At 38.2% G+C, this 26,117-nt stretch overlaps 1 protein-coding gene and 1 long non-coding RNA gene across 2 annotated transcripts in view; one reads left to right on the top strand and one right to left on the bottom strand.

The window, feature by feature from the left end:
- KCTD1 (potassium channel tetramerization domain containing 1) overlaps window positions 1–26,117 on the top strand; it is a 168,580-nt gene that overhangs the window by 16,801 nt on the left and 125,662 nt on the right. The window lies entirely within an intron of this gene.
- The window catches only part of LOC141573153 (uncharacterized), a 55,626-nt gene continuing 40,730 nt past the window's right edge, over window positions 11,222–26,117 (bottom strand). Inside the window, exon 9 of the long non-coding RNA XR_012498773.2 lies at window positions 11,222–14,518. This is a non-coding gene — a long non-coding RNA (uncharacterized LOC141573153). The remainder of the gene's footprint in view (window positions 14,519–26,117) is intronic.

Genomic DNA, 26,117 nt, shown 5'->3' with positions numbered 1-26,117 from the left:
GGAGCGTGCTCATCAGAGTACCTGAGTCCCAGCTTCACCACCCACCAGCTATGGCATTATGGGGAAGTTGCTTCAGTTTCCTCTTCTTTATGGGGGTAAAGGGGAGTTGATAATAATTGACAAGGTAGAAAATGGCCCTGGCAGCTCCCAGCTAGGCTGTGATGGGTCCAATCCTTGGATGGGTGGGGCCCCAGGCAAATATTTTTTATAGAGCCCCATCTATATAAAAATCTGAGTAGAATATGAAAAAAGTCAAACTCAGAAACAGAGTGCAAAAGTGGTTGCCAAGGAGTGGGGAGTGGGGTGTGGGGAAGTAGGGAGAGGTTGGTAAAAGTGTACAAACTTTCAACTATAAGATGAACAAGGTCTATGAAAGACAGTATGGGGAATATAATCAATAATATTGTAAAGATTTTGTAGAGTGTCAGAAGGGAACATGTCTTATTAGGGAGACCACTTCATGGACGGTGTAGATGCCTGACCACTGCACTGTACACCTGAAGCCGAAGTTGAATAATATTGTATGTCAACTATAATTTAATATATATAGTCATGGGATATGGAGTACAGCATAGGGAATAGAGCCAATGGAATTGTAATAGATATATACGATGTCAGAGGGACAATAGCTTGGGAGAGGGGTTTATCACTTTGTGAGGGGTGAAATGTCTAACTATTGCATTGTTTTGACACCTGAAACTAATAACACGCAACACACATACACACACACAAAAGATGAACAAGGTCTGCGGATCTAATGTGTAACATGGTGACTGTAGTTGATAACACTGTATTGTATAATTGAAATTTGCTAAGACAGTAGATCTTAGATGTTCTCATTAAAAAAGGTAAATATATGAGGTGATAGATGTGTTAATTAACTAGACGGGGTGAAGGGATCCTTTCACAATGTATTCGTATATGAAATCACCACAATGTACACTAAATATCTTACAATTTTGTCAGTTACACCTCAATAGAGCGAAACATTTTTTGAATAAAAATAAAAATATGCATAAAAATAAATACACTACTAAATGTAAAAATTGAAAAATTGAGGCACTCCAAATCAGCACGTCAGCACCATTCTGGCAGCTCAGTCTCACACGGTTCTGCAAAAGAAACACTGAATCAACCAGTGGGAACAATCTGCTTACATGGTCTTTGATGTCTTTTTCTGCATGGTACTTGGGAATCTTCATGCATCTTCCACATTTAGGAGAACAGGCTGCACTCTTGGCACAAGTATCCAGATACAGGGCCAGGGATGACCCAGGAGGCACACATCCTGGGCTGCTCAGGGCATTAGGGCTACCTCATGCTCAGGGTAGAGATTCAGAAAGTGCTCTGAAGGTAAGAAATGGGGCTTGAAGCCCACATGAGTTCCAGTCCAGGCTCAGAGCACCCTGGCATGATGGCACTGCCAGGCTTGGCCAATCTCGGGCACTGGGGAGGGACTTAGAAAATTCCAGAGAAGTTGCTCCAATGTGAAGGGTCCTCTGTGGCACAGGGCCTGGATCAAGGCCTGGCTTGCTCAGATCTGGACAGTGCTGGCTGCAGTGCTCTGAAAGGAATATAAACATCACTCACAGAATAAAAACAATAATCAGACAAGGTCATTCCATTACCGTGTTGGAATAAACCAGCCACAAGGCCACTCATGACTATGTATGACACAAAACAAAGAGAAAGACACTTTACAACCACAAACATAATTAATGCCCCCTTCTTTGGACTAACTTGTGTGACTACTGCTTGTCTATAGTGGCAGTTCTATCTGCTTTAATCCTTGGTCTTCCTGGGCAAAAAAAAATTAAGAAGATGCCCAATCATCAAATTGCCCTTGTGCCTGGATGACACCCAGGCCAGAACCGGTGCCCCACCCCTTAACGCTCCTAAGACTCCCCCAGCACAAGCCCAAATTCGTAACAAACCCCTCTACCTCCCTCATGTTCCTTGGTATGTGTTCTTGTTTGCAGCAAGCTGAATACATCTAACTTTGTGTGACTAGAGGTATGTTCTTGGTAGTCTTTAGGTAGTAGGCAGCAACACAATAGAACCCGCTTTACAAGGCTAGTGTAAGGATTAAAATGCTCACAGCCATGCTGATGTGTAGTGTCCTATCATTATTTTGGTGCATTTCCATCTCTCTGACCCATTCACTGTGTGTCCTGCCCAGTACCTTCTCACTACTCAAAGTGTGTGAGGTCTATGGACCAGTCACCTGGTGACTGGGAGCATGTTGGAAATGCAGATGCTCGTGCTCCACCCCCGACCAAGAGAGTTTGAATGTGGTTTTTAACAAGATCCTCCATGATCTGTGTGCACATTCAAGTTAGAGAAGCACTGCTCTAGCTTAAGAGAGATGTTCTCGTGCCACTTACTCAGACACAGGGCAGCACAATTGATGAAGGCTACCGCCCCTGCCATCCAAACAAAGATTAGAATTACAGGGGATTTTCCAGCAATGGGTTTGAGCAGGCCAAGTGCATGGGAGCATATCCAAGTCTGGGGGATTCAGCTTCCTTATCCCTTCATGAGCAATTCTGATAGCAAAAATATGTACATTCCACAAGCAATACTCCTATTTTATTCATATCTTCTTAGTTTCTCACCACAGCCCTATGAAGTGTGCAGGGAAATGATTATCCCCACTTTATAGGTGAGAAAGTTGAACCTCAGAGATACAGCATTTGGCTTAGTTTCACATAGTTGCCTAATGACGGAGAGAGAAGCAGGGCCAGGATTAGGGTGAGGCAAGTGAGGCATTTAACTTGGGCACAGCATTTAAGGAGGTGCCAAAAAAAATCAGCAAGCAAGATAAATAATGTTTTAATGCAATATTTTTGAAATAAAAATCAATATGAAAAATCTATGAGCAAAATATCAAACTTTCAATAAAGACAAGATCCAAGGGGGCTAAGATTAGAGTGAGGGGAATGAGGCCGAGCCATGCAAGTGCAGGGTCAGATCCTGTCTTTATTGAAAATTTTGATCTTTTTGTTTAAATGTTGCATTAATTTCATTTAAAAAAATATTATTTCCCTCGTTTTCTGAGTTTGTCAGTACCCCTTTACATTTTGCACCTAAGATAGGCTGCCTGGGTCCAAATCCTTGGTTTGCCACTTTCTAGCTGTGTTCATTTGCGGAAGTCAATTAAGCTTTACAGCTATAGTTTCTTCTAAATAGAGAAAGCTAAAGTTCAGTTCAGTAAAAATAAAGAAGCACCAGTATGATGTAGTCTGAATACACAGTTCTGAAGGTTTACTTTAATCCAAGGATCAAATTCAAAATATCTACAAAATAGACAACATTTTCTTTGAGTAATCCTCTATAAATATAGATTTTAAAGGCACAGATGCATAAATATAATCATATCATATATACTATGAGGTATGATCAAACAATATGGTGAATATTTAAATAGAAAGAATTTATTACAGTAAAAGACACATTGCCATTAATCCCCCTCAAAATACTCCCCCCTCGCTTCAAACATACTTATCCCATCGTTCTCGCCACTTTCTGAAGCAGTTCTGGAAGTCCTCTTTCCTGAGTGTCTTTAGTTGTGCTGTGGTGTCTGCCTGCATGTCCTAAATAATTTTGACTTTGGGGAAGAGCCAGAAGTCGCCAGATTTGGTAAATAAGGTGGATGAGGACACACTGTAATGTTTTTATTTGACAGAAATTGCCATATATCAGAAGCGATGTGTGACACGGAGCGTTGTCATGATGGAGGATCATCTACAGCACACTTTAAAACACACCTTCTCTCAACCGTAGCTCACACCTGACTGACTGCACTAAACAAGTTGAAAATTGTTACACACTGTTACTAAGGTTCCACACACCGCTTCCCGTATTAGAGATTTCTGCCTTTCCGCTGGATGGCACTTGGCAGCAGCATTCACTGTATTTTGTGATCACAACACAAAGGCTTAGTGTCACACATCGCTTCTGGTATATGGCAATTTCTGTCAAATAACATTATGGTGTGTCCTCATCCACCTTATTCATCAAATCTGGCGCCGTGCGACTTCTGGCTCTTCCCCAAAGTCAAAATGACCATGAAAAGTAAATGTTTTGAATCAATTCAGGACATTCAGACAACCATACCAGCACAACTAAAGATACTCACGAAAGAGGACTTCCAGAACTGCTTCAGAAAGTAGCAAGAGCGATGGGTTAAGTGTGTTCGAAGCGAGGAGGTGTATTTTGACGGGGATTAATGGCAATGTGTCTTTTACTGTAATAATTTCTTTTATTTAAACATTCACTGTATTGTTTGATCACACCTCGTATGTTTTTAGCTCAGCCTTTACTCTTTTAGCTTGATGCTTCCTTTTCCTTCTTTTCCTTCTTCCATTCCCCTTCCCTTGTAATCCATGTTAACATACTTAATATGTATCTTCCATATTTTCATCCATACATATACACATATATATACATATATACACATTTAGATATAGAGATGGGAGTCATTGTTTCACAAACATGGGATTATATTGTTATGCTTTTCTGCACCTTGTTTATAAACAATACTTGGTAGAAATTCCCTCCAAGCCAACTGGTATACGTCTATCCCTTTCTTTTTCTTTTTCATTGGCAGTATACTAGTCCTTGACATGGATTATAATTACCCATTCTGTAATCAATTTGTTTCCAGTATTTTGCCACTCTGAATAGTGCTTTAATTAACCATCCTGATAACATATGTTTGAATGCTGCAGATTAGTTTTCCCTGTTCTAAAAGTTGGAATATATCAAATCACACAATCTGGACCTTTGTGTGTCTATATTATTTTGTCAGTGTGTTTTTGAGATTTCACCATGTTGCTGCATGTAAAATAATCCCTTTTCCTTGCTCAGTAATATTCCATTGCATGTATATACCACAGTTTATCTGTTTTTCTGAATTTTTAAGTTTTAATAGGTAATGCTAGATTTCTTTCCCCAAACGCTATAAAATTTACATTTCCACTAATAATATATATTATAATTGTTTTCTATTTTGACTGGCTTGCTGATCATTAAGTGATGTCCTGTTGTTACTTTAATTTGTATTTCGCCAACTATGGCAAATTCAAACATTTTTTGGCTATGTAGATTTGTGCTTCTGTAAATTGCCTTTTCATGTTCTTGGATCATTTTTCTATTGAGTTGCCAATTTATAAAATCTCTTTCTATATTATATAAATTAATTCCTATATTCATACATAATTTATTCCCATATAATTAATTTCTACATTATATAAATTAATATACATAGTATATTATAAATACTGGTCATTACAAGTATTTTAACCAGTTCTATCATATATATTTTTGAATTTGTTTATATTTTTTGCCATACACAGTTTTATTGTGGTCAGATACATATATTTTTTTTTGTAGTCTCTGTGTTTTCCAATCTTGTTCAAGTGTCCTTGTCCCTAGATTGTACACAAAGTCTCCTAGATATTGCTGAAGTACTTTGTGGTTTTGTTGTTTACTCTGAAGACATTAATCTCTGGGGAATGTATTTTTGTATATGGTATGAAACATAATAGCAATTTTATTTTATTTCAGATAGATAGCCAGTTATACTGGTATCATTTTTAAATAATTTATTATTGTCCCACTAAATTGAACTACCACATTTGATGTATAATGTGTCTTAAATTCTCATGTACAAGACTATTTCTGGCTTCTCATTTCTTTTCCACTGATTTATTTCTCATTCACATACCAATACTATATTTGTTTCATAATGGCTTTATAGTATACGCTGATGTCTGCTAAGGCAATTCCCCTGTTGCTGTTACTCTATTCTTTTCCTGGTTGTTCTTGAGCATTTATTCTTCCCTATGTTATTTAAAATAATTTTATCTAGTTCCTCCCCCCTCCAAAAAGGAAAACTGTGCAATTGTAATTGTAATGGATTATATTTGTATACTTCTTTTGGGAGAATTAATAATTGTATAATATTTTACCTTCTCATCCAAGAATGTGGTATTTTTTCCATTTGTTCGAACTTTATTTTGTGACCCTTAATAAGATTAGTTTTCTTCATGTAGATGTACCTTTATTATTAACTGTATTTCTTGATATTTTTGCTCACTATTTTATGAATAGAATATTTCCCCTTTTCAATTTCTACATGCTTATTATTAGAATAAACAAAAGGTAATAATTTATGTGTATTTATCTTATATTCTCTGATTCTTAAATTCTCTTATTAATTCTAGTGATTTAAAAAGAAAAACACTAGGATCTCTTAGATTTTCATACCAGCAAAAATACACAGTATTTATTTCTCTTTTCAAGTGTTTATTCCAGTTATTCATTTTCTGTTTTCGTTATATTCACTAGATCTCCCAAGACACAATCAAATTGTAATGGTCATAAGAGGCTTTCCTGTCTAGATCTTGATTTTAAATGAAATGGTTTTAGTGTTGCCATTAAGACATTTAGTGGAGGGGTTTTGGAAATGTTTTTTATTATATTTAAGTGGGTTTTTTTATAGTCATATTTTAGCCCGAGTTTTATTAGTATGCTGTATTGAATCAAATATCTTTTAAGCATCTATTGATAAAAACTCATATTCATTTTCTCATTTAAGTAATGATATGTTAACTAGTTTCCTTATACTGAAATACTTATGCATTCCTGAAATAAGCCCTAACTGGTTTGCTGATATGGTGTTTGATTTTAGTCTAATTAGAATCTTTGTATCTATATTTATAAATAAAATGCAGTTTTTCACAAAGGAGGTTCTGATAAATTTCTGTGGAACAATTAGTGATTATATTGTCTGACAGGTACCTAGAATATTATCACCATCAATCTTATCAGAAAGTATAAGTATGGAGAAGATATCAAAATCACCGTAGCAGATCACAACCTTTCCAAAATTCTACTTGAAGACTTAATTTTTATCTTTAGCAACAAATACTGTCAGTTGTCCTTGAAGTGGTAAGCATCCTCCATTCATTTTTAAGAAAATGTCTGCTAGTTACCCAAGTCTTAATAATAATGCTGTGTCTGAATTGTTCTTTCAAGTAAAAACGGCATTCCATGAAAAGTGGCTAGCACAGCTCACAACTCATTTACACAAATGCTTTTCCTTGAGACAACCTTCATATTTCAGTATGCAGCAGACGTGCTTTATACATACTTTCCAGTTAGCAGCACAGAATGTTAAAAAGGCATGTACTCAAGGGTTGAGATTTAAGAAAACTAATAATTTTTACTGCTTCGTCAAGGACATTCTTAAGTGAACAGGCATTTTTTAAAACTGAGGGCATGGCAGTGAAAAACAGTAACCACTTCTACCTTTTGGTGTCATTGCCTTCCTTTACTATCAGTAAGATACCTGCAGTTTTACTCACTGTTTGCTTTTGCACCATTTGTGTAAATGTCAACACAGTAAAAACAAACAAACAAACAAAATAACATCTCGGGGGTGGGGGGTGGTAGATGAGGGTAAAGGGGATCAAATACATGGTGATGGAAAGAGAACTGACTCTGGGTGGTGAACACACGATGTGATACATAGATGATGTATTATAGAATTGTACACCTGAAACCTATGTAACTTTACTAACAATTGTCACCCCAATAAACTTTAATTAAAAATAAATGAATAAATAACATCTCAGTGTTATTATGAATGCAGTTTTGACCTTGCTGACCTCCTGAAAAGGTCTTGGGGACTCTCAGGGTTTTATGGACCACACTTTGGAACCACTGCTCTAGACAGATGGGGCTCCTTTTTTGTTCCTTGAAAGAGCCAATGTCTTTCCCACCTCCCGGACTTTGTCCATGCTGGTCCCACAGCATGGTCAACTTTCCTTCTCATCCTTGAGGTCCTAGCTTAAATGCTTCTTTTACAGGGAAGCTTATCCTGGGCTCACTGCTTAACTAGGCTCTGTTTTCGTGTTCTACGTTCTCAGTAAATCTTGACATTTCTATCATAGCTTTTATTACAATTTTAATTAACATATTTCGTCTAAGTGTATCCATTAACATCTACTCCCCCCAAGACCCCAAGAATGTAAGCTTCTTGATCCTGTGCATCTTTTCTGCCTCGGTATCCCCTTCCTCTAGTACACTGAACTCAATCAAGATTATTGAGTAAATGAATGAGTGAAGGATCTGTTTTGCCTTTGACTGGTTAGCTCAGGTCATTGGCTTGGGCTGAGGCCAAGCTCTTGGGTTGGACCTGTCACATCCGTTTCCCCTTTCCTACTTCAGGTATCAGCTTTTACTTCCTAAGCCCACCCTGCGGATAAACTGGGATGAAGGGTGCAGGTGAATAAGGACAAATCCATTACCATTAGTAGGGAAGGCATTTAAAACATCCTCCCTAATAATCTGTTGTGGATTTGTTGTCATGTGCAAAGCCAGAAAGACAAGGACAGCACTTCCTGGTCATCGGAGACCTACTTAAACTTCCTGAGACTGTGAAATCTTTCTTATTTATTCATTTACCGAAAGTCCCCTGGTCCCCCAGCAAATACACACGCCTTGCAGAACTTTGAAAAGTCATCGGAAACTCTCCAGCAGTTATGAGACATAGTTTAAAAACCTCTGAACCAACAAAATTATCATTCTGTCCCAGATTTAAACCGAATTGTGGTGATTATAGCGTATACTCTGCAGTTCTGGTTGAGAGGGCAATTTAATTAGAAGCCTCTATCTTGAGGCTCTTATAACTCCACCCCACACTTCCCCCCACACCAAAAAAATAATTCTTTAGTATGAAATTTCTAATGTAGTCTCTCAGCCTAAAGGTATGTTTTCTTATAGAAAGTTGAGTAAGATTCCATTTATGCTATTTTTAAAACTCAAGAAAAGGGGCAAAAGGGGGATTTCACCACTTAAGAAATCACTCAGATACTTTTTCACTTTTTTTTTTTTTTCCAAATGCAAACTCTTCCTTTAGAACTTTCAAGTCGTCCTTCTTGGTGCCTTTGGCATGTTAAAAGAAATTTGGTTTAGCTGTAATGAAGTTGTTCACAAAATGTGTATTGCTCATACAAAGATTTATTTTCACTCTTTGAAAGAAACTTGCATGGAGATGTTACATGGGAAATTATAATTAAAATCAGAGTTATGAATAAAAGGTGTGTGTGTGTGTGTGTGTGTGTGTGTGCGCGCGCGCACGTGCACGTATGTAACAGGTGTATTAACACCTTACCAACGAAAAGTCACTGGTCAGCCATATGGTGTTTGCTAAAAATGACCTTAGAAATTGTTTAGTCTGGGTCCTTGTTTTACAGGTGAAAAAAGTGAGGTACAAAGAGTAACCTGTTTTCGTCCAGATGAAAAATAAACAATTAACTGAAAAGTATGCCTTTACATTGAGTAAAATCTACAGCCACTTTACCATTCTGGAAGGCAAGGAGGCCCTGAGCCCAGGGAAAATTCTTATTCTCACCACTCCTGTTAGATAGTATGATAGGAAGTGGTTTGGGGGCCAAGTTCATCATCCTGGCATCAGGATGGCAGCAGAATCCATGGGGAGCGTTGCTTTGTCCTCCTCGTTCAGTCAGGCACAGGAAGACAATTCCACCAGCGAGTTCCTGGCCAAAATGGATGACTAGGGGTGCCTCCTTCATGAGTAATTGGGTACAGTCATGACTTCTATCGAAAGTGGCCAGTAATTTTGGGCCTACGTGACACATTCACTAAAAAGACATCACTCTTCTCAAATCATAGCACTAAAAACCAGTCACGTGCATAAAATTTAAAAGCAGCATCCAAGCCTAAATTCAAACAAATGTTAAATTGCATAATGATTTTTAAAAAATAATTTGCTACCACCACTAATTTAGGGGACAGTCAGGTGATCACAGATACGTTTCATTACAAAGGAGCATTTCCTTGGAGGGCCCAGGTTCCACAAAGGGAATTTTTCTGGAACCATGACCAATGCATTTGGATAGCTCATGGCAGAGTTGGACTACAGTATCATTAAAAATGATGTTATAAAATGGGTTGGACCATATGAAATTGCTGATATTTGATATTTTTGACCCGACGAAAAATTACAGTTCCACACAGTTCAATTTCCTATCCAAAAGGAGTTTAGCGTCTACTTCAGGCACACTAACTAGTTTGTAAACAACCAAAATTTTCTGCACCCAATTCCAAAGTGTGTGGGGGGAGTGGGTGCTTTTCTACACCAATCAGCAACTCTCGGACACGAGCTTGTCCCACAATTTGATTCAGTTCTCACACTATCTACCCAGAGATAGCATCAGATTCCACAAGTGAAGGGCTCAGTCCCACAAGACGGAACTCCCCTTTCCCCTTTAGACACCAGTCACATTTCAAGGTTGTCACCTGTGCTTCTGACACGTTGGCAATAGATTGGAGGTTCCTAGGACCTCCTCCTCGGGTTTGATTAATTTGCCAGAACAGCTGACAGACTCAGAAAGATTTACTTACTGGATTACCAGTTTATTATAAAAGGATATAATTCAGGAACAGCCAGATGGAACAGATGCACAGAACAGGGCATGGGGACAGGAGGTGGAGCTTCCATGTCCTCTGGGTGAGCCATTCTCCCAGCACCTCCACACCTTTAGCAACCCAGAATCTCTCTTCACCCTGTCCTTTTGGGTTTTTATGGAGATTTCATTACTTAGGCACGGTTAATCAAATCATTAGCCATTGGCTATTGGTTCAACCTCCAGCCCCTCTTCCCTCCCCGGAGGTCAGGGGATGGGACTGAAAGTTCCAACCCTCTAATCATATGGTTGCTTCTCCTGGCAACCAGCCTCCTATCCTTCAGTGAGGTCCAAAGGTCACCTCATTAATATGACACAGGGCACCGTTATTGTTCTCAACACTTAAGAAATTCCAATGGTTTTAGGAGCTCTGTGCCAGAAATGGGAATGAAGACCACTACTGTATATATTTCTTATAAATCACAATATCACAACAAAGGCATATGCATATATTCACACATAGCTAGACTAACTTTTTTTTGTAGTACTGAAAATTAGAGACCAAGACAGTATCAATGAAGCTAATTCTTCGAAATAGGCAATAATTATGCAAGAATTCAAGGAGGGCAGAGGATATATAGAACTTCCATCTATGGCAAAAAAAGAAATAAGCACTGGCTTTTTATGGAGGATTGTAAAGTGCTGATCTTCCTATCTTAAAGAAACACTGAAAAGGGAACCATCCAAACAAAAATGTATTTCTTCTATGTATAACTTCCCAAATGTCAATTGAAATGCAGCTACTTTAATTCTAAATAACACCAATTTGGAAAATAATTGAAACAGAACACTAAGTGGATTTGCAGTACATCAGGTCTTGTACAGGATGGTAAATAAAATGGGTCAACAGGGTCAGTCTGGAAATACTTTCTTGCCTTAAGTTCCTTCCCACTCGCATTTATCTTTGTCTGAGGAGCTGAGTGTGTAAGATGAAGTGAGGTATTGTTTATTCCAATAATGTGTTTCCTTGAGTCCTTGACTCCTGGTTCTCTAAAGATGGAGTTGGAGTTGGTAAGTGGAACTCACCCAGTCCCCGAAACATGAGCTCCAGTCCACTTGGCAGGGTTGTCTGAAACCACACAGACAACATAATTCATCATAGAGCAGTACTAAAACAAAGTACGCTGCTCATCTCCCTACTCCATTCAGTTAACTTCCTTGAAGGTAGAACTTCTTTTGAACCTGTGAGAATCCCTTATACTTGTATAACACTTAACAATTTCCAAGAGCCTTCTCCTAGTCTGCACAATCCTTTGTAAGATGCTTGTCCTACATATTGTACAAGAGAAAAAAATAAGATTTAGAAAGATCACAAGACTTGCTCAAGGTCACATGGCCTTGAGTGTCAGGGTCTATTTTTCTTTCTTTTTTCTTTTTTTTCTTTTATTGGGGAATGTTGGGGAACAGTGTGTTTTTCCAGAGCCGATCAGCTCCAAGTCAAGTTGTTGTCCTTCAATCTAGTTGTGGAAGGTGCAGCTCAGCTCCAAGTCCAGTCGATGTTTTCAATCCTTAAATGCAGGGGCTGCAGCCCACCATCCCATGTGGGAATTGAACTGACAACCTTGTTGTTAAGAGCTCGCGCTCTAACCAACTGAGCTATCCAGCCACCCCAGGGTCTATTTTTCTTAACTGAGGTCTTCATATTTATCCAAGTTCAAGGTTTTTTCCTCAATAAGATAGTCTTGATACTCAGGCATAGGAAGAAGCAGTCAACAAAGAAGCACTGCGAATCTGGACTGTGTTAAGAAGCGCTGTATTTCAAAAGTTCACATAGATTTTCTGTCTTTCCTCCTTTCTTTTCTTTCTTACTTTTTTTTCTCTCTTCTCTCTTTTCATCTCTCCCTCTCGTCCTCCTTCCCTCCTTGTCTATCTGTCCTTCAGTGTTTAACACCAAGTTCTCAGCTGTTTGGGATAAAAACCAATACATTAAGCTAAGTTCTCTCCTCCACCCACACCCTCTCTTGCCTTATCCAACTTTGGGTTCTATTATAACCAACATGTGGGAGACTTGGACACCACATTTTAAATGCCAAAGCCATTCTCTACCACACAGGAGACTGTGGCATAGTTCGAAAAAATAAATGCATTAAAATTATATTGTTGGCTACTTAAAATACCTCTCATCATTTATAAAACAGTATCCCATTTGGTTTCTCATATTTTTAGCTTAGTAAGTATCCAAAAGACTCTTATTTGTTTATCCTGATTTTCCCATATCGTATTTCAAAAGCTAAATTGTTAGTTACCGTGACTATTGAAAGACTTTCCTTTCCAGAAAAAGCACGGGGGAAAAGTATGTTGAGAAGCTTCAGCTATGATACACATCTTTGTACGGGCACTTGACAGCATGCATTCCTCTTGGCTGACATAACTAGCTCTGTGGATTATTGCAATGCCTGTTCCTTGACCGTGAGTGTAACAGTACTCAAGACATAATCTATTTTTTGAGCAGTGTTTTTGAATGGACTCAGCCTACAGAAATGATTTTGAAAGATTATCTTGGAATGGCCAATTTGTATAAAATGAGTGGGTCCACCACTCAAAGGTGTTAAGTGGGCATAGAAAAACAAACTCCACAATTCCCATCCTCTTTCCCTTCTTTATCCCACTAAATCAAGGTCAGGCAGAGTATACTTAACGGTCTAATAATAATTGAGATAAGTTTTGCTTGTTGCCCACATTGGTGAAATACAAAGAATTGAATTTATATGTAAAACCCTATGGGACTAGACTGAGCATCCCATTCCCTTTGAAATAGCCTCCCACTAGGCAAGCTCTATGTCATCACTGGGAGAATGGATAAGCAAACGTGGTGGAGTTCTAGGTTACATGAGAAGTAATGGATTAGATGTAAATGTAATACCATTGGTGGGCCTTGAAGGAATAGTACAGAGTGAAAAAAGAAATGGGCACTTAAAGCAACAATCCACATCTGGCAAGACTATGTACCAGAAAGAAATTCACAATGAAACCAAGACAAGGAACCTCTGGGGGAGGAGGGGTGGATGGGAATGAAAGGTACTTGATCCATCTATCAGTCACTGAATCGTGTGAGGGCCTGGCACAGAGCCAGGATGATAAGCCATGAGTTGAGGAGTGTGATTAATTCCAACTCAGCACCTGAGGTCCAAATAGAAAAAGGGGGGAGGAAAGAAGTTTAAAAATAGAATAAATTGTTATCTCCCATGACAACTGAAAGCACTTAGGATCTAAATTCCTACTTCTATAAGCTAGTGCTGTACTGTTTTCCTTAGACTCCTGTTCCTATCCTTGAGATCTCCTTTTGTTTCCATCCAACAAAAACTCTCTCATTTCAGAACAGATAAGTGTTCATATTCCAGTCACAGTGGGGTAGTAAACGTCATCTCAAACTTTGTAAGTGACCAGCACTTTATGGGGACAGGGTACAGAGGCTGGAGGAGCTCACCCAAAGCAGACATTTTCTTGACGTCTCCTGGCTCAGCTTTAAAACCCCAGTCGATTTTGCACTCTACTCACAATAGATCATTTGAACATTAAAATGTTCGATACTATTTATTTCTTCAATTATTTAATTCTTCTCTCTCTTCTTCCAGCAACAGTCCCTTCCTCAAAACTCGACAGACTAGCAGAGTGGCCACAATGATGCTGTGGTTTCCAGTAGCCCTGACATAACCTGCTTTTGTCCAGAGAGGAGAGGGGTAGAAAGAGCTCTGACGTGACTCATAGGTTTGGTTCCGTCACTGTGCAGCTGGGAGCCACTGACCCAGTCATTCCATCTGTGGAGCCTTAGCTTCTCACCTATAAAGTGATGGGATTGGTTTGAGCTGGATGGGGTGAGAAGGGATGGGATGGGATGGGATGGGAAGTTGTTTACAAAGCTTTGATAATCGTTAAGGTTTCCACTGGTCCAGAATGTTTCTCTGCTCAAGTGCAGAGAATATGTCCCACTTCACGGTTCTCTCCTTCTTCTACTGATTGCATCAAATTCATTGGGCACATATGTCCAGATCCACAGGTTTCCTCAGGAAAATGCTGGGTTCCTTTTTGTACAGAAACGTAAATGAAGATCCCATGTAAGGTAAGTTTATTATTAAAAACAACAACAACTAAATGAATCAATGAGCAAATTGTCAGCGAAAGCTCTTAATTACTCTCACAGTGGTGCAACACTCTCAGGGTATATATTATTAATATAATTACTAGGATAAAGGGTCAGTTCATATATTTAGGGGAACAAGATAAGCATAGTAACCACATTGATGAGTTCAGTTCAATGATATGCTGATAAACATCCAGGTTTCCTGGATAGGAGATAGACTAGCTAACGATGGTTTTAAAACACTACCTTACTTAACTCTTTTAAGATAAATTTTTAAAGCCTTTTTTGGCTTTCTACGATCAGGCCTAAAACCTCCATTCTTGCCACATCTCCTGCTTCACCTTCACAATCCTGGCCACGCTTTTCTCCTCGCAGGTACAAAACAGGCCTGTTTCTCCTAGGGCACCAAATGTCTCTCGTTCTGTACCTTCAGGCAGGACTCCCCAGCCATCCCCTTTCTGTTGTAAGGGTCATCAAACTTCTGTTGTAAGGGTCATCTCAACAGCCACTCTGCCTCTCTTCACCCCTCCTTCCTAGTGCTTTCAAAATACATTATTTAATCCATTCTTTTGCCTTTGTAGTATAGTCCTGGATATTTGTGCTTGTTTTCCTCATAGAAGATAAACTCCTTGAAAAGACTGGAGTGAGTCATACCATAGTCCCCTCCAGTGCATTTACACAGAGTAGGAAATCAGCAAATATGTGTTCATTCATTTAATAAATACTTATTGAATGCATAATGTGCACTAGGTTTTAGATGCTGAAAATACAGCAGAAAAAGTTTCTATTCTTTTGAATTATATACTGCTGTCAGTGAGGGGGGCATAGACAATAAATAAATGCGCATGTTTTAAATAAACGTGTATATTTTACTCAACTGTCAGGTGGTGAGTGATAAATGATGTGAAGAAAATAAAGAAGCATAAGTGAAAATAATGTCACATGGAGGAGGAGAGGGAGGCTGCAATGCTCTTTTAGATTGGGTCCTCAGGGAAGGTCTTGTTGAGAAGGTGATCTTCGCACATAGGCTTGAAGGAAATGAAGGGGTATGCCTTGTAGATATCTGAGAGGAGAGCAATCCAGAAGGAATAGTACATACAAAGGCCCTGAGGTAGAGACACTCTTGATGATTGTTGGATGTATGTATACAATTATATTATTAGCATATTCTATCGGCTGTCTGGTCATATGAAAATGCCTCTTCTTTCTTTGTTCAAAGCAGGACAAAAATTCCTGCTTGCCTTGTAAATGATATGTTAAAGACATGAATCTATAGCCCTACATCTCAATCAGTTTATACTTGGAAAATCTTAAACTAGAGTTTCTTGTGTATCTTCTGTATCTCAGTGGACACCGTCCTTTAGCAGTACAAAAACTGGGTTAATTTGAATCTCTAGAATGAAAACAAAAAATGTGATGCGCTGTTATTCCTTTCATGCCCCTGTCAGGGAAAGCCTGGGTACCAGATAGTGTTATATCCTTCTTTGAAAAGAGCTGAAAGAGCAACAAAGTGACAGGCAGGAAATCCAGATGAGCAGTGATAGGTGTTTGTTTTACTTCACAGCATGGATGGTTTGGGCCCTAGAATTTCTTCCACAGCTCTGTGCTGTAAAGTACATGACTGTTAATTTAAAAAGGAACTAGTGAGAATGTCACTTCTTTGAAAACAAGATAGGAACAAAAATATTTTGGTTTCAGGCTATTTTTCACTCACTAAAAATATCAAGTTGAATAAGAAATTTCACATCCATTGATTTTTTTATTTTTTTATCACGAGTCAATCCTTAGTATGCTGAATCCCTGAATCCAAGGAACCCAAAAATATGCTGTTTAGCTCAGATATGTATTGCACTCTTTGTGTGCAGGGCACTAGCCCAGGCATTGTGGTTAGTATGAAGACGTATTAGACATGACTTCTGATCTCAAGGTTTATAATCCCCTTGAAAAGCCAAGACCCGGTCACAAGAATATTAAACAGTGATAGTGGATACCATGCAATTAAGGATCAAATGAGCAAGGACTTCTGTTTCTAACCAAGAAAGAGTGACAGGGACCAGATTTGCCCTTCCACCTGAAAGAGCAACAAAAATCAAAGACATTGGTTTTGAAGACACTGCCTATCAGATAAAAAAGGACTGTGATCCTTGAGATGGAAAACAAGCTCCATGGACCCTACGATTATTCCAGCTTACTGCTGTGAGAGTTCCCAGACTACAGTGCAAGGAGGATATATTAGTGTCCATGACCAAGTACCACAAACTGGTGGCTTAAGCAACAAACATTTATTGGCTACGTTTTAAAGGTTAGAAATCCAAAATCAAAGTGTTGGCAGGGTTGGTTCCTTCTGAGGATTGTGAGGAAGGATCTGTTCCAGACCTCTCCCCTAGCTTCTGGTAGCCTCAGGCATTCCTTGGCTTGTAGATGGCATTCTTCCTATGTCTCTGCATCATTTTTGCTCTGTACGGGCCTCTGTGTCCAAGTTTCCTCCTCTTATAAGAACACCAGTCACACTGGATTAGGTCCCAAACTAATAACCTCATTTTAACTTGATTACCACTATAAAGACCATATTTCGAAATAAGGTCACATACCGAGGGGCAGGAGCTTAGGACTTCAACATTTTTTGCTGAGAACACAATTCAGCTCATAATAGAGAGGGACTCCAGAGAGAGCTTGGTGCATTCCCTGAGCTGAGGAGATGAACCAAGGGTTTAGGAACTCCAAAGCTGCTAGCATTTGTAAGAGAACACCAGAGAAGAGAAAGTTGCACAGAGAGAGGACACTGGAGAGTTGCATTGTGTATCCTGCTGTATTTAGCAGAATAGGATCAACACGTGCATGTGAGGAAATTACACAAGGCTGGAAAAGACCATTCAAAGGTCTGGAGGGAGCAGTGCCCAGTGTTCACACGGGGCTAGGAGTAGGATTGATTCCTACTATCCAGGTTGGAAAAACTCATAATTCATGTGACAATTGGGTATATTACTAAGGAAAGTCTTGCTTTAGTAGTGAATAATTAGCCTGAGCACTGCTCCAGACCCACCTAACAAACCATAAAAGCAAGGACCAAAAGGATCAGAGTGTTTCCAAATAACTGCATCCCAGAACAAAGCTCAAGAATATTTATAGAAATACAGAAGTATCCAGTACTCAACTAGGTAAAATTTACAATGTCTGGCATCCAATGAAAGATTCCCAGGCATTCAAAGAAGCAGGAAAACATGACCTACAATAAGGAGAATAGTCAATCAATCAAAACCAACTCAGAACTAATACAGATATTATATGAGCAAATTGAGGCATTTATACAGTTATTGTAACTGTTTTCTACATGTCCATAAAGTTGAGACATGAGAGATATAAAAAAAGACCCACATCAAACTTCTAGAAATAAAAATTGCAAGGTTTGAGATTAAAATTACACTGGATGGGATTAGTAACAAATTACACATTGCAGAAGAAAAGGTTACTGACCTCAAGACATAGCAATAGAAACTATCCAAAATGAAATACACGGGCAAAAATTAATTTAAAAAATGAAGGGGGAGGCCAGTTGTCTCAGTTGGTTAAAGCGCAGTGCTCATAACACCAACGTTGCCAGTTCAGTTCCCACATGGGCCAGTGAGCTGTGCCCTCCACAACTAGACTGAAAACAACAACTTCCCTTGGAGCTGATGGGTCCTGGAAAAACACACTGTTCCCCAATAAATTTTTTTTAAAAAAATGAAAAAGCATCAATGAGATATATGAGAACTTCAAGCAGCCTAATAATATACCTATAATTGGAGTCCCCAAAGAAGACGAGAAAGAGCCAAAGTACAGAAGATGTAATAATTCAAGAAATAATGGCCAAATAATGCCCAAAAATTTCCAAAAACTATAAACCCACAGAACCAAGTATATCAATGGACCCCAAACACAAGACAACAAAACTACATCAAGACATGTCCTAATCAAATTGCTCAAATCAGTTATAAAAAGAAAATCTTAAAAGAAGCCAGAGAAAAAAGACACGTTACTACAGAAGAACAAAGATAAGGATGACAGAGATTGCTTGTCGGAGAGTACAGAGATAAACTCACATGTGTATGTACAACTGATGGTTGACAAAGATACAAAGGCATTTCAGTGGAGAAAAGCCAGTCTTTTCAACAAATGGGACTAAAAAACTTGTATAAAATGAAAAATATGCAAAAAATGAAACTTCGAGTCATACCTCACACTATATACAAAAAGTAACTCAAAATGGATTATATACCTAAATAGGAAACCTAAAATTGTAGACTTCTAAAAGAAGACAAGAGAAAATCATTGTGACCTTCGGTTAGGCAAAGATTTCTTCACTACAACACCAAAAGATAAATCCATAAAAAACAAATTGATAAATTGAACTTGAAAAAAATTTCAAAATTTTGATTTTTCAAAATAACACTTGAGATTTTGTGCAGCATGTGTCTCATAAGGGAAGTGTATTCAGAATATATAAAGCGATCTCAAAACTCAAGAACAGGGAAACAAAGAAGCCCCAAAATAGAACAAAAGATCTGAAAAAAATACTTCACCAACTGAGATACTCAGATGACAAATAAGCACTTGAAAAGTTACCCAATATCATTCATTATTAATGAAATGCAAATTAAAACCACAATCAGATATCACTATACATTTATTACAATGGTTGAAATTTAAAAGATTGATCATACCAAATGTTGGTAAGGATGTGGAGACATTGGAACTCTCATACAACACTGGTGAAAATGTAAAATGGCACAGCCACTTTGGAAAAAGGTTTGGCAATTTCTTAAAAAGTTAAACATATGCCTACCATATGAATCAGCCATTCTACTCCAAGATAATTACCAAAGAAATAATAAGCCTGTAACCATATAAAGACTTATATATGGATGTTCATAGTAGCTTTATTTGTTAAAACTCCAAACTGGATATAATCCAAATGCTATCAATAGGTTAATGGAGGAACAAATTTTGGTGTTTCTATACAATGGAATACTACTCAACAACAACAAATCAATGAACAATTGATATAACAAATGAATAAATTTCAAAATAATTAAGCTTAGTGAAAGAAACCAGACCAAAAAGATACATATTGTATGATTATATAAATCTGAAGAAACTTCAAATTCATTTATAGTGACAGAAAACAGATCAGTGATTGCATAGAGTGGAGGTGGGGAGATGGGTGTAAAGATGAAATTACAACCGGGCATGAGGAAATGGAGGTGATGGATATGTTCATTATCTTGACTGTGATAATGTTTTCAATGAGCATAAACGTATGGAGATATTTATCAAATTGGACAGTCTATATATGTCCAGTTTATGATATATCAATTATACTTCAATAAAGCTGTTTAAAAACAAATCAAATGAGTTGTCCAGATAATGAACCTTAGAAGGGGTCAGAAAGAGAAAATGCTGAGGACAAGAATGAATGGGGAAGGAACCTTGGAGATGGAACCTTAAAGGGTAGGTAAGATTTGTATAGGCATAAAGGGGGTAGGGGCTTTCTGACAGGGAGCACAGCACAAGCAAAGATGGAAGGGAAGTAAGGAGTATTTATTCATTGTCTCTGTAAGGGACTCTGGTGAGGATATAATGTGAAGCGTGATCAAAAACTATGGTAAATGTTTAAATAAAAAAGAAATGTATTACAGTAAAAGACACATTGCCATTAATCTCCCTCAAAGTATCCCCCCTTACTTCGAACACACCTATCCCATTATTCTTGCCACTTTCTGAAGCAGTACTGGAAGTCCTGTTTCGTGTCTTTAGTTGTGCTGTCGTGGCTGCCTCGATGTCCTGAGTCGATTCAAAACATTTACCTTTCATGGTCCTTTTGACTTTGGGGAAAAGCCAGAAGTCCCAGGGTACCAGATCTGGTGAATAAGGTGGATGAGAACACACCATGATGTTTTTATTTGACAGAAATTGACATATACCAGAAGTGATTTGTGACACAGAGCATTGTCATGATGGAGATGAAACTGTTTGCCCGATTCTCAGGCCATTTTGTATGCACATTGTTTCATAAATGCTCATAAAGACACTCACAAAAGAGGATTTCCAGAACTGCTTCAGAAAGTGGCAAGAATGATGGGATAATTGTGCTCAAAGTGAGGGGAAATATTTTGAGGGGGATTAATGGCAATGTGTCTTTTAATGTAATAAATTTTTAAACATTCATTGTAGTTTTTTTTTATCACACCTTGTATATGTGCTCACATAGAAGATAAAGTCAGAATCTATAATTATGGTGATTTATACCCATAATTGTAAAAATTGTCTATTTTTACAATTCTAAAAATTGTTTCTCCTCCTGTTCTGGTTATCTGTCGCTGTGTAACAAACTATCCCAAAACTCAGGGCCTTAAAACATCCATTTGTTATTACTCATGATTCTGTGTGTTGAATGGGTTGTTCTTCTGCTCTATGTGGTGTGGGCTGAGATGTTGGAAAGGCTGGGGGATTCTTAGGGCTGGACCATCCAAGATGGCTTCCTTGTGCTGTGGGGAGCTCAGCTAGGGCTGGCTATTGGAGTGCCTCCATATGGCCTCTCCTGTAACTTGGGCTTCTCACAGCATGAAAGCTGACTTCTGAAAGGGAACAGCCCAAGAACAAGAGAGTCAAGAAATGCAGGTGGAAACAGCGAAGCTTCTTATGATCTAGCTTCAAAAGTCATGCAGCTTCTGAGCAGCCTACTTTTGGTCAAAGCAAGTCACAGGCCCAGGTCAATTTCAAGGGGAAAGGAAAATAGACCCCACTTATTAATGGGATAAATACTAAAGAACTTCTAATCATCTTTGATCTACCACACCATCCCTTCCCTAACACTCACCAATGTACATTTCTATTTACTTATTCATAGGGTTACAAGGTAAATATGGACAGGCACCGCATACATTCTATGTCATGTCTCATCCTCTTGGCTTCTCAAAATCAACTTTTAAATGAAGCATTTTTTAGTAAGTTGCTAAATGTTTAGTAGATAAAATATTCACAAGGTGAATACAGTGCAAATATTCCCGTTTTGCAGATCACAGACCCAAATCAGCAAGTTGGCATCCTTTATGTATTTTAGGAAGGAAATCTGGCTCACATTTGAAGCTCCTATTTTAAAAGTTGACCATTGGAACCTTTGAATTTAACTGAATATTCCAGATGAAATACAATTGGTTTTATGCTTGTGTAAGTCACATTTTGAATGCTCTTTCTAGAATTTGAAGGCTGTAGTTTTCAGCCACTAAGAGAACATAAAATTTTGTTGGTGATTAGACAAGGAGGCATGTTAACACTCTGAGCATTGGAGTCACTATTAGAGCTCAAAGGCAAGCTTTCCATACAATTTTGAGAAATAATCTTAATGGGAGGGTGGGTATCAGTCAATGATTTAAAAAACAAATTGTACCCAGAATTTTAAAGAGCAAAGAACTTTACAGTGAGGCATCCCTGTCCTTTCAGGTGTTGGTGAAACACCACTTTTAGGTACGGTAGTTCATCACTGGTAATATGGCCCCATTAACCTCCTGTGGGCTTAACTTGGTGCTTAAGCAGAAATCCTTCTGCCTCCATGCAGTGGCTTAATTTGCCCATCATGGCAGTGTACTGCATCAGAAAGCTGGGGCTGGATTCATTTTAAAATCAGAGCCCATTAAAGAGAATTAGGCCATGTGTGCTACTGCCAGGCACTTGAAATGTTTACTCTTTTCATTAAAATTTTCTCTTCTTAAATATTTAATGCTTATGGATTTTTATTTAAATGTGTCGTACAAAATGCAATGGCTGACGTGGCAGGACTTTTTCATTGCATTGTATGAGGTCTTGGTACTACTTTAAAAATGTATCCTGTGGACCCAGAGGTCTAGCGGACAGGGCACAAGAGTTATAACCCTAATTTTGACATCGTCTTCTGGCAGCCTTGGGCAAGTCACTCATCTCTTGTCTCAGTTTCAGTATCTGTAAAACAAGCATCATAATTTACTGAGCCTCACCAGAATACAATGAAATATAACTAATTAGTGTTTACAGTCTGGTTTGATGAAAGGCATTAAATGTTATTGTTGTTGTGTTATTATGTAAATGATTGTTAACTTTGACATCAGAAACAATTGGCTCATGACAGCAAAGCTCTCTGATGAAAATCAGATCTTGCAAGAGGCACACTGCATACTTCTTGCCAGTAGATTTCCTTCTTCAAAATAATTAAGTATACTGTGTTCAATATAAAGTCAGTGAGGCATCACTATGCACAATAAGACAGGATATGAATAATTACACATTCAGACATTTGGGGATTGACACATAAAGCACAATAAAGGGTAATGAAGGGTCAGTAGTTTGGGGTTGGTGGCACAAAGGATGGAGAACAACCCGCAAAAGCCTTTCCCAGGAATGGTCTGCTGTCATCTCCCAGGCTCCTTCCAGGATGCTACAGTGATCAGAAAAATAATTTTTGTGCCTGTCTTCAGGTCCTTTCTGTCACAACTTTATCATTTTGCACTAAGGACTGACAATTGAGCCATGTCCAACTGGCATATAACAAATGGATATCTCAGTGAATGGGTTGAAATGTGAAGAACTGGAAACCACAGGTCACAAAATCCTACATAGTTGCCAATAAGCCTGTGACTATAACAATTTACTCAGCCATCTTTACTCTCACTTAACAACAGAAAATTACTGAGGCAAATAAGATGAGAGACAGGGTGACTTTTAATCGCATTTAAGGAAGCTGACAACAGGACATTAAAAGCAAATAGGTAAATTTTTAGTCCATTTACAAGGTTAGCAGTGAATGTGATTAAAAATTAAATTGAACAATTGAGAAACTTTTAAGAATTTGAAATTTTCAGAGTATTTGCAAGTTACATGACTGTCCAATATGGGAGATTATCAATCAAGGAAAATATAACACTGCATAGACTTAAAAGCCACATGTGGGAAAGAAAAGAGGTATAAACACATCAGCCAATATGTGATATATGACTGAAATTTGGGAAAGCATCACAGAAGGAAGGGCCTAGACAAAAGAGGAAGTATATTTACAGTTTGGAAGAAAGAGAAACGGCAAAGGATTGTGCTTCACATCCTAGCATTTATTTATTCCTTCATTCAAAAAATATTTTTCGTGCACATGATATGAAAGGTCATTCTTACCCTCAAGTAGCTCAGCCTAAAGGAGAGATGGATATGGGGACAAGTAACTAGGTTGCAGGCTATAGTAGAAGTATGAAGCTCCTCAAAGAAAGTAGCTAGATCTGCCCAGATAGGGACAGGAAGCTTTCCCAATTAAGATAATTTTTGATCTGGGTCTTAATAGATGGATTTAGAAGATTATTAGACTGAAAGGGGGGGGCATTTCAAGGCAAAGGAATAACATATAAAAGCACTATATCCTTGAGCTATTGCCACAATGAACTTTGCAAACAAGCCTCCCCAAACTTGGTGGCTTAAAACAGAACTATTTATGTCTCATGAGTATACATGTCAGTGAATACATTCTGCTGATCCAAGTGTGGCTCGGCTGATCTTGGCTGGGCTGACTCACAGGTCAGCTGACAGGTCAGCTGAGGGCTGGATAGTGGAGTTGGCCTTGGCTGGGATGACTCAGCATCACTCTGCTTACCAAGATACTATCTCATTATCCAGCAGGCCAGTCCAGGCTTATTCTAAAGGGGGAAACAGAGCTCCAAGAGACAGCAGTGGTGCTCAAGGCAGCTCTATAGGTCTGGGCTCAGAACTGGCACACAATTATTTCAGACACATTTCACTGGCCAAAGCAAGTCACAAGGCCAGCCCAGATTTAAGGGGCGGGGAAATAGACCCCATCTCTTAATGGGAAGAACTACAAAGTCATATTGTAAACAGAGAGGCTTAAAAACTTGCAATCAATCAATCAATCCACAGTTACTAAGATGTAAAAGAATATTACATATTCAGGAAAAAGCCAGGATTTATGCATGGCTTGAGCATAAAGTTCAAGTAAAGGGAGAAATGGACAGAAATGAAGTTGTAAGAGTTGACTAGAGCTAGGTCACGGAAGCACTTATAAACCACATTTAGGAGTTTGGTTTGTTTTTGTTTTTTAGGTAATTGGAAAGTTATCCTGTGATTGACGTAATTACATCTTCATTTAAAATATATACATATATGAAAATTTCCTAGAGCAAAGATAGACTGGAGTTAGAAAGACCAGTTAAGAAGCCACTATGGTAATGTAGGTGAGAAATAATTAGGGTTTATACAAAGAAAGGAGGAATGGAAAAGAAAAAGGGGTAACAAATTTGGAAAAATGTTGGGGACAAATGAAAGATCTAAGGTGTGGTAATAACTACTTGTTATCTTTCCTCTTTTTTCATAATAATAAACCTCCAAATTTTCATGAGCCCATGTTGCCCACATTTCCCAGCTTCCCTTGCAGCTAAAGGAGACCATGTGAATACAGGATCTGGTCACTGCGATGTAAACAGGTGTGTTACAAAGCAGTTTCCTGAAACCTTCACTAAAACAAAGCTGAGGCCTGCAGTTTCCTGCTTCTTTTTCCTTGTTCAATCCTACTGCCAGAAATGCAAACATTCATTTTGGGGCCAGGAGGATAAGGGCTGCACCCGGGGGAGGGCAGAGTGGTGAGCTAGAAGGAACCTGGATTCCTAGAGAGTTAATAGAATGAAGCCGCATACCAGCCCTGGACTGCTTGCCTACTTCCTGACTTTTAAGTGAAAGAGAAATAAACCACTATCACCTTTAGGCCTCTGTTACTTGGGGTCTCTGTTATTCACAGCTGAGCCTAATCTGAACTGATAACAAATGTGGAAGGAGATTATAAGATTTATTTGGATCATGATATTCTTAGACCAGGAGGAGGAGCACGTCTCCAAGGGAAGTTCATGAGTTCTGTTATGTTGCTGATAAATTTATAATGCCTGGGGAAGAAACAGATAAAGATCTTTACCTCTCGGGAGAACTTAGGGAAGGGCATTGAAAAGACTTATACTAAAACACTTTTATATCTTTGATATGTATTTTGTAACATTTGCTTGTTTTAGTTAAGCATAAATAACAAATACTTCCAAAAAATAAAAGAGGTGAAAACACTTCGAGGCCAGTGTTAACTCTGAGATCAAAAAAGACAAAAGACGTTAAAACAAAACTACATCAATATTCCTAATAAACACAGATGCAAAAATCCTCAGCAAAATATTAACAAACTCAATCCAGCAACATATAAAAAAAACTATGATCAAGTGGTATTTATCCCAAGAGTGCATGCGGTTTAACATATGAAAATCAATTGTGTAATATACCATATTACTAGAATAAAAGACAAAATCACATGATCATTTCAATCAATGCAGAAAAATCATTTGACAAAATTCAACACCATTTCATAATGAAAGCAATAAGCAACTTCAAGATGATAAATGGCATCTATAAAAAAAAAACCCACGATTAAAATCATACTTAATGGTGAAAGACTGAATGCTTTCTTCCTAAGATCAGCAACAAAACAAAAATGTCTC

The sequence above is a fragment of the Rhinolophus sinicus genome, chromosome 4 (genome assembly GCF_057876585.1).
Source record: "Rhinolophus sinicus isolate RSI-liver-muscle chromosome 4, RSI-T2T, whole genome shotgun sequence".
Lineage (NCBI taxonomy): Eukaryota > Metazoa > Chordata > Mammalia > Chiroptera > Rhinolophidae > Rhinolophus > Rhinolophus sinicus.
This window is presented reverse-complemented; position numbering and strand designations above follow the sequence as displayed.